This window comes from Cydia fagiglandana, chromosome 9, assembly GCF_963556715.1.
Source record: "Cydia fagiglandana chromosome 9, ilCydFagi1.1, whole genome shotgun sequence".
NCBI lineage: Eukaryota > Metazoa > Arthropoda > Insecta > Lepidoptera > Tortricidae > Cydia > Cydia fagiglandana.
In genome coordinates this window covers 6,188,075-6,200,314 of record NC_085940.1, presented here as the reverse complement: position 1 = coordinate 6,200,314, position 12,240 = coordinate 6,188,075, and the positions used below count along the sequence as shown (strand labels likewise).

General features: G+C 39.8%; 1 protein-coding gene across 1 annotated transcript in view; it reads right to left on the bottom strand.

Moving 5' to 3' along the window:
- LOC134667214 (uncharacterized) overlaps positions 1 to 12,240 on the bottom strand; it is a 161,203-nt gene that overhangs the window by 146,080 nt on the left and 2,883 nt on the right. The gene's annotated exons all lie outside the window — the stretch shown is intronic.

The window sequence follows — 12,240 nt, the reverse complement described above, 5'->3', positions numbered from 1 at the left end:
AATGATAACATTAATAGCAATTCGCAAGGTAACATGAGGCTTGTCCGTTATTTTTCGGGAATGAGAGCTAAGTGACACTGACAGTTGACATCGATTTTTTTTCTATCTCGTCCCATTTACTACGCGCCAAGGAATTAATTACTCGAGTCTGCCATTTCACCTCACAAACGTCATATCGATCATTTAAAATTTTTTATTTAATCAATAAAATGATATAAAAATAAAAGAGCTGCATTTCCGTGATCGCTATAATGAATACTATCGGGAAAAAATATAATTTGCCTATCTTCAAAAAACTTTACCTACCCAATTGTTGGGTTTGGAGGCAAAGGAATTCCATTAAACATTTCTCTTAATGCTTTTACTCTTTTCGGAGATTTGCGAAATACTTTCTTTACATTTGAAATTAATAGGTTAACTTCTGGAAAAAGAACACGAACTTGATCGGCAACTCTGTTAAGAGCATGGGCTAAACATGTAACATGGACAATGTTCGGAAAAAGTGTTTTCAAATTTCTGCCAGCTTTCAACATATACCCCACACCATCAGTCAATAACAACAACACCTTGTCATGCTTATTGTGACCAGGGCCCCACAAATCATCCAGGGCATTTTTTACAGTATTAGTTATACTGATATTGTTCGTTTCATTTAAACATTTGCTTGACAGCACGTGTGGAGTTCCAACATCATCTTCAAGCATAGCACCTACTATAACGTTAGCGATTTGACGACCTATAGCATCTGTGGTTTCATCAACACTTACATATACAGGGTGATTCAGGAGACGTGAGCAGGACTAACACTGTGCATTTCGTAAATTATAAGCAACTGCTTCGTATGAGTATTAGTGAGGTTAACGTTAATTTTCTAGTCGTGTTGAAAAAAAAAGTTTATAATTTATTTACGTCATGCATGGTCACCCTAAAATTAGAATACAACTAGGTACCGATATTCTGTGTCAAATTGAATGAAATCCCTGTCATCACGGTCAGTTGACAGTTCATTTTCTTCGTAATCAATATGCTGTCATTACGGTTAAAGAGGTTTTATGTTTATTAATTAGGTCTTGTAGGGTGACCATGATAGTAGAGAATTAAATTTGCCCTCACCAAAAAGTTAAAAAATAGAAAAAGTGTGGTTGTTTTGCCTAAATACAACGGTGATCTATCAATTATCAGTTACTGAGTGTGCAGGATTAGTCCTGCTCACGTCTCATGAATCACCCTGTATATACGCGTCTTTTAATTCGTCTCTAATTATATCCATCTCTTTGTCGTATAATTCATTCACGCAAGTCTGCCTCAGCAAACATTCTGAAGGGACCTGAACAGTTTTTTCAAATTTTCCAGATACACAATCTTCAATGAAATTTTTAAATACAGGGTTCTCTATTTGAGACCACGGTATGTTACAGCTTACTAGAAATTTTGTCAGTTCCAACCTAAAATCTTTTTTGAGAGAAGTGTGTCTTTCAGAGTTAAAATGACGTTTCACGGAAGATTTAGTTTTACAAAAACTAATATTGCACTTCGAGCAAAATAGATTTGTATCGCGAGCCTCTAGCTCAGGATAATCCTGTATAAACAACCCCACAAATTCATCACATGTTATTTTCCTTCGAGGCATTTTAAAGGCAACTTCTATTTGATTATGTTGTTACAAATAAAGATCAGTCAAGATTGACAAATGTCTAAATTGACTGATAAGGTTGCGTACCTAATAGGTAATCTTTTTAAGTACCAATCAAGTCAAGTATGGAGGTAAGATAGCATTGATATTCAATAAAATAATTATACATTTTAAGGTCGTAGGTATAAACGTTTCTCTATACGAATGTCATTTCTGTTTTTGACTGTTTTTTATAATCTTTCAGTATTGTCAAATCGTATTTGCTCCCGCGATAACGATGTATGCTCATCAGTCATCATTGTCATCAACATCATCGGTCGGACAGGTGTTCCAAACATGGGGTGCTACGGACAGGAAACCTCCCAGAGCGCCAGGTCCCTTCTCATTCCTCTTGATCTAATTGATCCGGGGGTAAGGGAAGGGTTCTTGGACGGTGCACCCCGGGGGCAACGGTAAATAATCTCTTGATTTTCAAGTGATTCCTTACCGGTGCTGCCAATGTCCTGTCGTGGGGGGGTTGAGGGGGTTCCGCACAGGGTGTCCTCTCAATGAGGGAGAGTTCAGCCGAGTGTGTGCTGGAGGGGGCCTTCGGGCCGGGCGGCTACGGTCGCGGATGGGGCCTTCGGGCCGGGCGCCTTTGGGCGCGTGAGGGCACAGGAATGCCGCTGACCTGTATAAAACTGCGGTCCCCGTAACTGTCTAGGCAGAGGGCCTATGATGACGGCCGCGGGGGTTGCCACTGCTGGCCGGCGCCGGTATGGTGGCCACGAGGAAGACCACCTCTATAAAAAATCGCTAAGACAACCTGAGGAGGTGGAACCCGGGGTTTTTCCAATCTCCTCCCGGCGTGGAGGTTGTCATGAGGGATCAGTGTGTGGTGTCGCCCTGCATACTACCTTCGAGAGGGGGAGCTTCGGCTCCAGGGCCTTCGGGTCCAAGGAGGGGACAGCCTCGGCTGTCGGCAGCAGGCGGTGTTCGCGGTAGAATGCTCTGCGGTCCCGTGTTCACCGTCACTATTGCTGCGAGACGGGCATACCGTGGAGGGTTTAGTCGGTATTTGGCCCCTTGGCCACGAGTCCGACATATCCGTCCTAGTTCCCCGGCTAGGCGGAATGCCTAAATGCATTACTCCACGTAAAAAAAAAAAGGTGTTCCAAACATAAATTTATTCAATTTAAATCGCTCACCTAAGACTTACTCTGGACTTACCTAAGTTTCAGGTACGTTACGTCAACTCACCAATACTTTAGGTAGGAAGCATGGAATTTAGCAAGCTTCCAGTAGTTGTATCAAACTCTTGGAACTTTGGAAGTACCTAATCACATAGCACTGATATATCGTGGATAAAGTCATAGACAAGAAGATTATGAAGACTTATACTTAATCTCTATACACAAGTTGCATTGATTTATTATCAGTACCTATCACGAATATTTGTTTGTGAGTTTATGAGGGTGAGGGTATTAATTATACACCTATAACTTTATCGTCTTAATCATCGTTTAGTAGAAAAAGTAAGAGCGAATCGCATAGCGCGGTACGGGCATGTGATGCGGAGGGATGAGAGTCATGTGACGAAAAAGGTATTATGAATGAATGTGGAGGGAAGAAACGGGAGAAGAAAACCGAGAAAAAGTTAGAAGGACTCTGTGAGAGATGATATAAAACGAATGTAAGTGAATGATGAGATGACGGGCGAGAGACCGTATGGAAGAAAAAGACATGCTGCGCCTACCCTAAATTAATGGGATAAGGGCAAGCGAATGATGACCTATAAATTTATCATTTAATAGTGGCCATAAACACAAACCTTATTGAGCTTACGGAGGGATTAGGTCGATTCGTGTAAAATTGTCCTACAATATTTATTTATATTCATAATAAATATCTAAATCGGAGTACGACTCCAGTCTGTTAAACTAGCTTGTCTCTGTAAAACAAACGACGGCATAACGCCAAGAACTAAAGTTTCAGTTTCAACTTAGTGGCGTAGTTTGCGAGGAGGTATTTTTATTGGAAACTTAGTTTTGCTAGTCTTTGTATAACTTACTCGGGTACTTCGTCGTAGCATAATAATATTGTCTTCGGTTACCGCGATAGTTAGGTACTCATGAAATATAACTATGGACCACGAATCACGAACTAAAAACGCTAAAATATAAAGTGTCATTCTATGGAACTTGCTAACAATATTAGTTTATATATAATTAAGGCTAAGCTTGGTTTAAATAATCTCCAAATATAGAGATTGTAACTGAGACTCATGTACAATTCCTAACCTCTCGATTAAAAATAAACAGATTTTTTTTTTACTTATGTAAATAAACTGCCATATTGAAACTGTCAAAAATGATGAATTTACTAGGGACTTTTGTTTACACTGTTAGCAAGTTCCATAGAATGACACTTTAGAGATAGGTAGGTAGGTATAGGTATTAGGTATTACATATATTTTCCTGTTTCCCAGTAAAACTGTATATTTCTATTGTAGTTGCTTTATATCGTTCTAATTCTTTCCAATTTTTAGTGTATTTTCCCCATTCCTTTTTTGTGTAATATATGTATGTTTATCCTATAAAGCTTGTATGTATTTATATCCTTTATCTTTCTGGTACCTTGTTGTACAGTTTGCTGCATTTGTCACCCTCTTTTCGCTCTTTCCTCTCATCTACTCAAAGGAATAAGTTCGCCTTTGTACTTCTTACTAATTGTATGTTATTTTTAATATGTCTTTTTGTACAATAAAGAGTTTACTACTAGGGGAGACAGAGGTGAGTTGTGGCAGAGGAGAGTTGGAACATCGTCGATTTTTTGGAATCTATTAACTAGAAACTAGGTAGCAATAGCGCGCGTTTGTTAGTTCAAGTTACGAGCTAACAAACGCACACTGTTGCGACCTAGTTAATAGATTCCAAAAAATCGACGATGTCACAACTCTCCTCTGTCACAACTCACCTCGGTCTCCCCTACTACTAAACCTGCAGCAGTTAATATTCATTCCATTTCTAAATGCAACAATACATTTGTACTCAGAAGTCGACAAAGTTCAACAATAGGACAATGCAAGTGTTCCCTACGCAAGCGCGAGAACAGGCGTTCGATTTTTGAAATTCGAACTCTCGATTTTCTCCACTACTAGGCATTTGAATTCTACTAATAAAATTGAAAACGAGTGGTCAATACCACTAGATTCCCAATTTCTATCGCTCGAATTTCAAAAATTAGCATTTCTCCGTTTTCCACCGATTTTCGAGTGACGAAATCGAACGATCGAAATTTGGAAACTATTGATATTGACCACTCGATTTCAATTCTATTAGTAGAATTTAAATGCCTAGTAGGGGAGATATTACTTAACGAAATACACGAAATCGGGTGGTCGAAATTCAAAAATCGGCCCCCAGGCGTTCGAAATGTACCTATGGTGCAATATTTTCGAGCGATGGCGCCATATCTTTGGTGTGCTGTCGAGTAGATGGCGTAATTTATTGATGTTTAACAAGCTAACACATATCAGTGAAAGAATAAAGATTAAAGTCAAATGGCGTTCTAAAAGTTTTAAGGCCGAGCCACAGCGGTTTGCGTGTGCGTGACGTGCGCGTGTGCGTGCGCTAAAATGTTGGAGCCCCACACGCACACGTCACGCAAGCGGTGTGCCATCTCTCATAAGGATCTGTATACTACAACGCCGCACGCGCACGTGCACGTCACGCACACGCAGCCGGTATGCACAGGCCATTAACCTTCTGTCGAAAGATGGCAGTAAATGTACTGTGGCTACATAATTTACCATGACAGTAACTATTTACACTCTATTCTCTTCTAGAAGTAAAACTAATATCATACCGCACTGACTGCGAGAGTTACATAAACACGTCCGCGGCAGGGTGCCAAATGCCGAAGTTGGAGTTTAGTTCAAAACTATGGTAAAAACATAAATAATATTCCTGGGAGATATAGTCACTGCCATAAAGTAAGTATAGTGAACCATTTATCTACAAGACGAGTTTCTTCTTTAGGTTTAGTTAAGTTCTTATCTTATTTAAGTGCAACTTATTTGTTACCCTTTAGGTACTATGATCAGAGATAATATCTCTGATAATATATATGTATAACTCCGTATAAGATAAATAAAGTCTAAGAAAAAAACGTGTCTCGGAAATCAAGAAAAAGTCATTCTCGAATAGAGGGCGCCATTACCTTTTGCCTATTCTCGGCTAGATGGCGTTGAACATGGGTCAGTATGGAACAATAAAAATTAAAAATCATTTATCCGTAAACATATTTTAATTTAATTAATTTATACATTTTCAATTTTATTTTAAGTTTTAATCGTGTGTCGATAGATGGCAGTAAATGTACCGTGACTACAAAATTTACTTTGGCAATAGCCCTCTATACTATCTATTCTTTTTGCTATGATATACTGTGGTTAACGTTTTATAATTTAAGTACCTATATCTATGACTTGGACCTCCGAATAGGATTTAAGTTAAGGCATACATAGGTACACGTGTGTTATGGTATCCAAAGACATGTATACCTACTTTGGACCACTTGCACCATCCCACTAACCCGAGAACAAGTATGAAACTTTGTATGTATATTCTGAATATTCTGATCGATTGATTGCTATAAATTTATATTACTTACCCGTCAATAAAATTAGCCTATTAAATCTTTTCTAATAAACGGTATACGCAGAATGCGGACTTCAACGAGTCAACTGGCAGATCAGAATAGATCCCTAATAAATTGTATTTATTTGTAGTTCTAATGAGCTGGTTACGATAAAAGAAATCATAATTAATCATTGGTTTTTTTGGGATGAGGCATGTTGCTGATTTGCATTTGTAGCCACCGGATGAAGCCTGCGTTGCGGATTTCTTATTGCAAACATATGTAAGTGCATTAAGATTATAATAAAATACAACATATTATAAAATATATCATAATGTACAAATGTGTGTTGCTTCTAGACTCAAAATTTGGGAACTATTGAATTGACAGACTTCTGAACATGACCACTTAACTCCAAGGACTGAGCCGTTTCTATGATGTTCAGCGTTTCCACAAAGTACTACTAACGGCTTTAATTGTTTTTGTCGTTGTCGAGGCGGCTCCTCAGTATCCCCTGCTCGTACCCATAAGTTTCTCGGAACTTACTTATGGATAATATTTGATATTTTCAAACGCTTTTCGGTGAAGGAAAACATTGTAAGGAAACCGAACTAATCCCAATAAGGCCTAGTTTCCCCTCTGGGTTGGAAGGTCAGATAGCAGTCGCCAATGCTTGGGATTACTAGCCAAGCGGACCCCAGGGTCAAATGAGCCGTGGCAAAAAGCCGTTGTCATCGCGAGGAAGATCATGAGATAATCATATAGCGCTGTCTCGTTCGCACACCGCGCACAACTGTCATGTGTGTGAGCGAAGGAGTTGTAGAAGTGCTTGAAGTAGAATAATGCTTATCTCTATATACACACAAAACCAAAAGTTGTCTTTTTTCCGAAAGTTTCCACCGTAATGCAGTCAGTGGGAAGACACTCTGGACTTCGGGCAAACTCGGCTCCGTTCGGCTCAGCATTGCTCCAGGCAATTATTATTAGGGTTGGCATGGCACCACTTGACGTCCTTATGAGTACCACAGACAAGATATTAATCACTTGAATTTTGACACCCCTAAATAGCCGAAACGGATAGTGCCATTCATTAGAAAGGGATAGCATAATTCGTCCCTGAATCGCTGTCAAACTTCGGTTTTGTAGGAAGTGTCCTTTCTGCACGGTAGTACCATTATCAATTATTTATTCTGTGATGCAGTCGGCAGCAATGTCGCGCCGCAATACTGCAGCAGTAATACTGCTGTAGTCTGAATGCGAAAGGTACCTTTAGAGACTGAATCGGCTGAAGGCTGTTAGCCAATCAGACATGAACCTGGACGCAGCTTTAAATGCGCATGCACTTTGCGGTATTGCACCACTAACAAACTCTGTAAAGAGAAGAGACTATTTAATAGTCAAACAAACGCTTGTTTTTAGCCCGCCGTAGTACCTATATGCCGCAAAACTAACTGGCGAGTCAGGTCATAATGCCATCTATCTCTTTCACTTTTGGTTGGTCTGAACAAGGGTAAAGGAGATAGCATTATCATCCCAGTCGCCAGTTGGTATTGCGGCAAGTATTAACCGTTAAAAAAAGTTTAAATCAGCGATTTTTAAAATTGTCATAAATTGGTCTTTTTTTGTTGGGCACTTGCAAAAAGAATTAATTATTTTTGTATGACACTTCAGGCTCTAAACCAGATGTTAAAAACGAGATAATGAACTAGCGCTTATTTTTTAGATTTACGATGTATTCACAGGCTTTGAAAATAATTTAAATACAACCTAGATTCCCCTCCATGTCGAATAAAATAAAACAAGTATGTACCAGCGTTGTAAGTCCAAATAAATTATTTGCCCCACTAATTTGCCTAAGCGCCACTTGCACCATTCACCTAACCCGGGGCAACAAAGAATCAAACCAGTGTCAAATTGTACCGAACTCCAGGTTTAACCGGTTGGTTAAACCTGGAGTTCGGTACAATTTGACACTGGTTTGATTCTTTAACCGCTTAACCCCGATTAGTGGGATAGTGCAAATGGGCTTAATATAACCGCTCGTTTTATAGAATATGAAAAGGCCGCTACAAACCTAAACTGAGCTTGAAAGTAAACACTTTTCACTGCCAGACGCCATTAAATTGATTAAAAGCTCTAAAAGGGAATCGAACTTGCGCCAGCTTTGGCAACTGCATTTAAAAGTTTAAGTGGATCTGTGGATCGCGGTTTAGTTCTCTGGATGTACGAATGTAAACGGTTTTAAGCAGCGGTCGGCAACCTTTTAGCAGCCAAGGGCAACATAGCACATAACAGTTAACGAAGTGGACGCGGGCCGCACTTTGTTAATATTTATGACTATCAGACATTGTTGTTTGTCTACCGCGAACCACGTTCGACGTGTTGCCTCTGTGTCGCACTTGTAAATTCGTACGTTAGTATGACAGGGAGGCAACACATCGAACGTGATTGGTGGTAGGCCCACTGTAATCATTACTCCTCGTAACACTAGAGGTGTTTCCGAAAAATTGTGTGTAACCTGTAAGTTAGACCAAGAAAAGTTTGCAGATGCAGCGATTTTGGTAGCCCACGCAGTGCAAGTGTTATACGACATAATTTCATTTAAAATAACACTTGCACTAAGGTTACGAACCCTCAATATATGGTCTAACACCACAGGAGCTCTTCACACAGCATGCCTGGAAAAAGTATACAGCGAATTTCCAGTGCTCATGGCGGGCACGGATCGAATTCACAAACAAGCCATCTTTGACAAAAGGTACAAAATACAATTATTTGAGGACGACAACTACGAAGGACTCAATCCCCGGGAGCTGAGAATCTTCACTGATGGGTCCAAAACAGACAGCGGATCAGGCTCTGGAACCTTTTCAGAAGACCTGAACATGTCAATCACCACTCCGCTAGGAGCCCATAACTCGGTATTCCAGGCTGAGTGCATGGGCATCATTAACGCGGCGGCTGCCATCACTGCAAGGAAGGTAGTAGGATCCTCCATCCGCATACTCTCCGACAGCTGAGCAGTCTTAATGGCCCTAAAAAGCCATATAGTCACATCCAAACTTATACACGAATGCCACGAACGACTAATGGAGGTATGTGAGAACAATAAGATCACCTTACAATGGATCAAAGGACACAGTGGATCCCGAGGTAACGATGCCGCGGACGAGCTCGCCAGACAAGGATCGGGTGCGGGGGCGATAGGCCCGGAACCGATCCTCCCGATACCGTTTAGTAAGGTACGCTCAATGCTGCTGGCACGTACAGGGAAACTACACACAGAACACTGGCTAAACCAAACTGGATGCAGACAGGCCAAGCAAGCCATGCCTAGTATGAACGGTAAGCTCACAAGGGCGCTCCTTTAACTAGGAAAGGTTCGACTGAGTATGGTAACCAGTGTCATAACAGGTCATGGACTTTTTAACAAACATCTTTTTATAACAGGTGTCACAGACAGTCCCCTATGCCGTGGATGCATGGAGGAAGAAGAAACAGCCTCTCACGTGGTGTTGGAATGCAGCGGATTGGCCCCATACAGGGCAAAACATCTCGGATCCCCGAGTGACCTCCCCGAGGTCCTACTCAACATCAAAGGTTTGATAGGATTCCTCGAGGAGCTGGGCTGGCAAGACTAGTCCACTACCACGCAAAATAGGCGCAAGACGTCGAGTTGCGGAAAATCGCCCGAACTACAATACAACACTTGCACTGCGTGGGCTATCAAAATCTCTGCAGACTTTTTTGGTCTTACTTTATCTAACAAAAAATAAAAAAATTACCCTCCACGTTCGGTGGCTCAATACCGTACCATACACGTACCGTTACTTCGTTTTGTGAATATATTTGAATTGATATACATTTTGAAGAGATTTTTTTATGGAAAAGGGACCAAAGCGGAAGTCAAATCGTGTTACTCATTTAGCCCTATAGAAAAGCAACTTTTTTCAATTCAATCGTTACCGACCTTTTCCTAAAAATAAATCAGGAAACGTGTTTAAGTAAGCTATCAGCGCCTCAGCAATCTTCCTAAAAAACTCATTGCAATATGAACCTTAACCTCATACACTTAAAGTCGATTATGTGTTAGGGTAGATTTGGGTTAATTTTAAACTTTTCGCATTTATCAACCGCAGGTCAGAGGACGCTTTATGATAATACGCAAATTCGTACCGTTAAAAACCTTTTTACTTAAAACTGACACTTATGTTGTGGACTTAAAGTTCAAAAATGCGTGTAAAATAAATGTACGATACGACTTTATAAAAGTTGTAAATGTTTGAACATAGCTGGCCGAATTTTAGGAATTAAACCTTTTAATGGCTTTTAAAAATAAAGAGTTTTCTTTGCGGTTATCTGTTGAGGTAATTTAGTGGAATGATCTCGGAAAAGCTTGCGTTTAGAGATTTTGTCTAATGACCGTGCTTGGCTTGATGGAGGCAAGATTGCATTGGATAGAAATAGCTACCTACAAAATATATCGTTCTATAATTTTTTTAATTCAGCAGCAATCTGCGAACAAAATTACAATTAAAAACTCATCAGAGTTGTTGAATCTTCAAATTTTTCCTTAGGTATCTTTTAATATAGTAAGTACAAAAATTAATTAAAGATGGTTGTCTTGACTCTCAAATCGTGTCCAGTCTATGAAGATAGAGTTAGACCAAGAAAAGTCTGCAACGATTTTGATACCATATGCAGTGCAAGTGTCATTTACACGTCATAATTTCATAAAAGATTGACTTTTAAAATAACACTTGCATTAACAGCAACGGCTTTAAGTAATATAGTATCCCATATCTTCACTTCAAATTTCATTGTCATCGAGATATTTGGCATCAAAGTTGAACAATTTTAGGCCAAAAAACTGGTTTCCTGGCCTTAAATTTTGTTTTAATTAGTTTTAAATAAAAATCCTAGACACGTTTTTCGAGACGTCAATGACGAACCTAAATTAAGTAGATTTCGTATATATGTAAGATTTGTATTTTTAATTTTGACTAATCGAAGTTAAACTTCCTTGTTAAGGTCGCCGGAAGACGATGGATGCGGGTCGCTTCCAACCGGCACGTATGGAGATCCAAGGGGGAGGCCTATGTTCAGCACGCAGCAGTGGACATCTTATGGCTGAGATAGTGATGATGATGAATCGAAGTTCGTCAAAGTTAGATTGTATGAAAACCGAGAGTGACCAATTGCACGAGCTACGTGAAATTCATACTATCTGCCATCGAAATAATGTAGGTAGAAGCTCGGAATTATATAATCTAATAAAATAATAAAAATAAAATAAATATTGGGGACATCTTACACAGATCAACCTAGCCCCAAACTAAGCAAAGTTTGTACTTTTTATGGGTGCTAGGCGACAATATACATACTTATATAGATAAATACATACTTATATACATAGATAACACCAATGACTGAGGAACAAATATTAGTGTTCATCACACAAATAAATGCCCTTACTGGGATTCGAACCCAGGACCATCGGCTACGCAGGCAGGGTCACTACCCACTAGGCCAGACTGGTCATCAAATCTGTGGCTCGGATCTAATTTGAACTGTATTTTGTAACTAAAACTTATGAAGATGAAGCCGAGATGTCTGTATAGCCGTACCTCTTACCTGAAATAGAAAAAAAGATAGATTAAATAAAAAATAGAAGACAGAGCTCAGATAGATAATAATGAACAAATACTTTTTCTAGAATAATTATTTCTCTGCCTTACGAAAATCACTATACCGAACTTCATAGACATGTCTGGACTTAACCCTACTTAAGTAGCAATCTTGGGAGATGCGACCTGGAGATTTTAATGTAGATCCCTGAGATTCTTACTTGACACAATCCTGGGCACATTCCCGGAGCTGGCAATAGCTCCAAGAGTAGCAGGAGCCGAAGTACGGGATCCGGCATGTGCAAGTTTGGTGGTCAATGTACGGTGGTACCTAATCCTAAGTGTCCCTGCCCAAGGAGG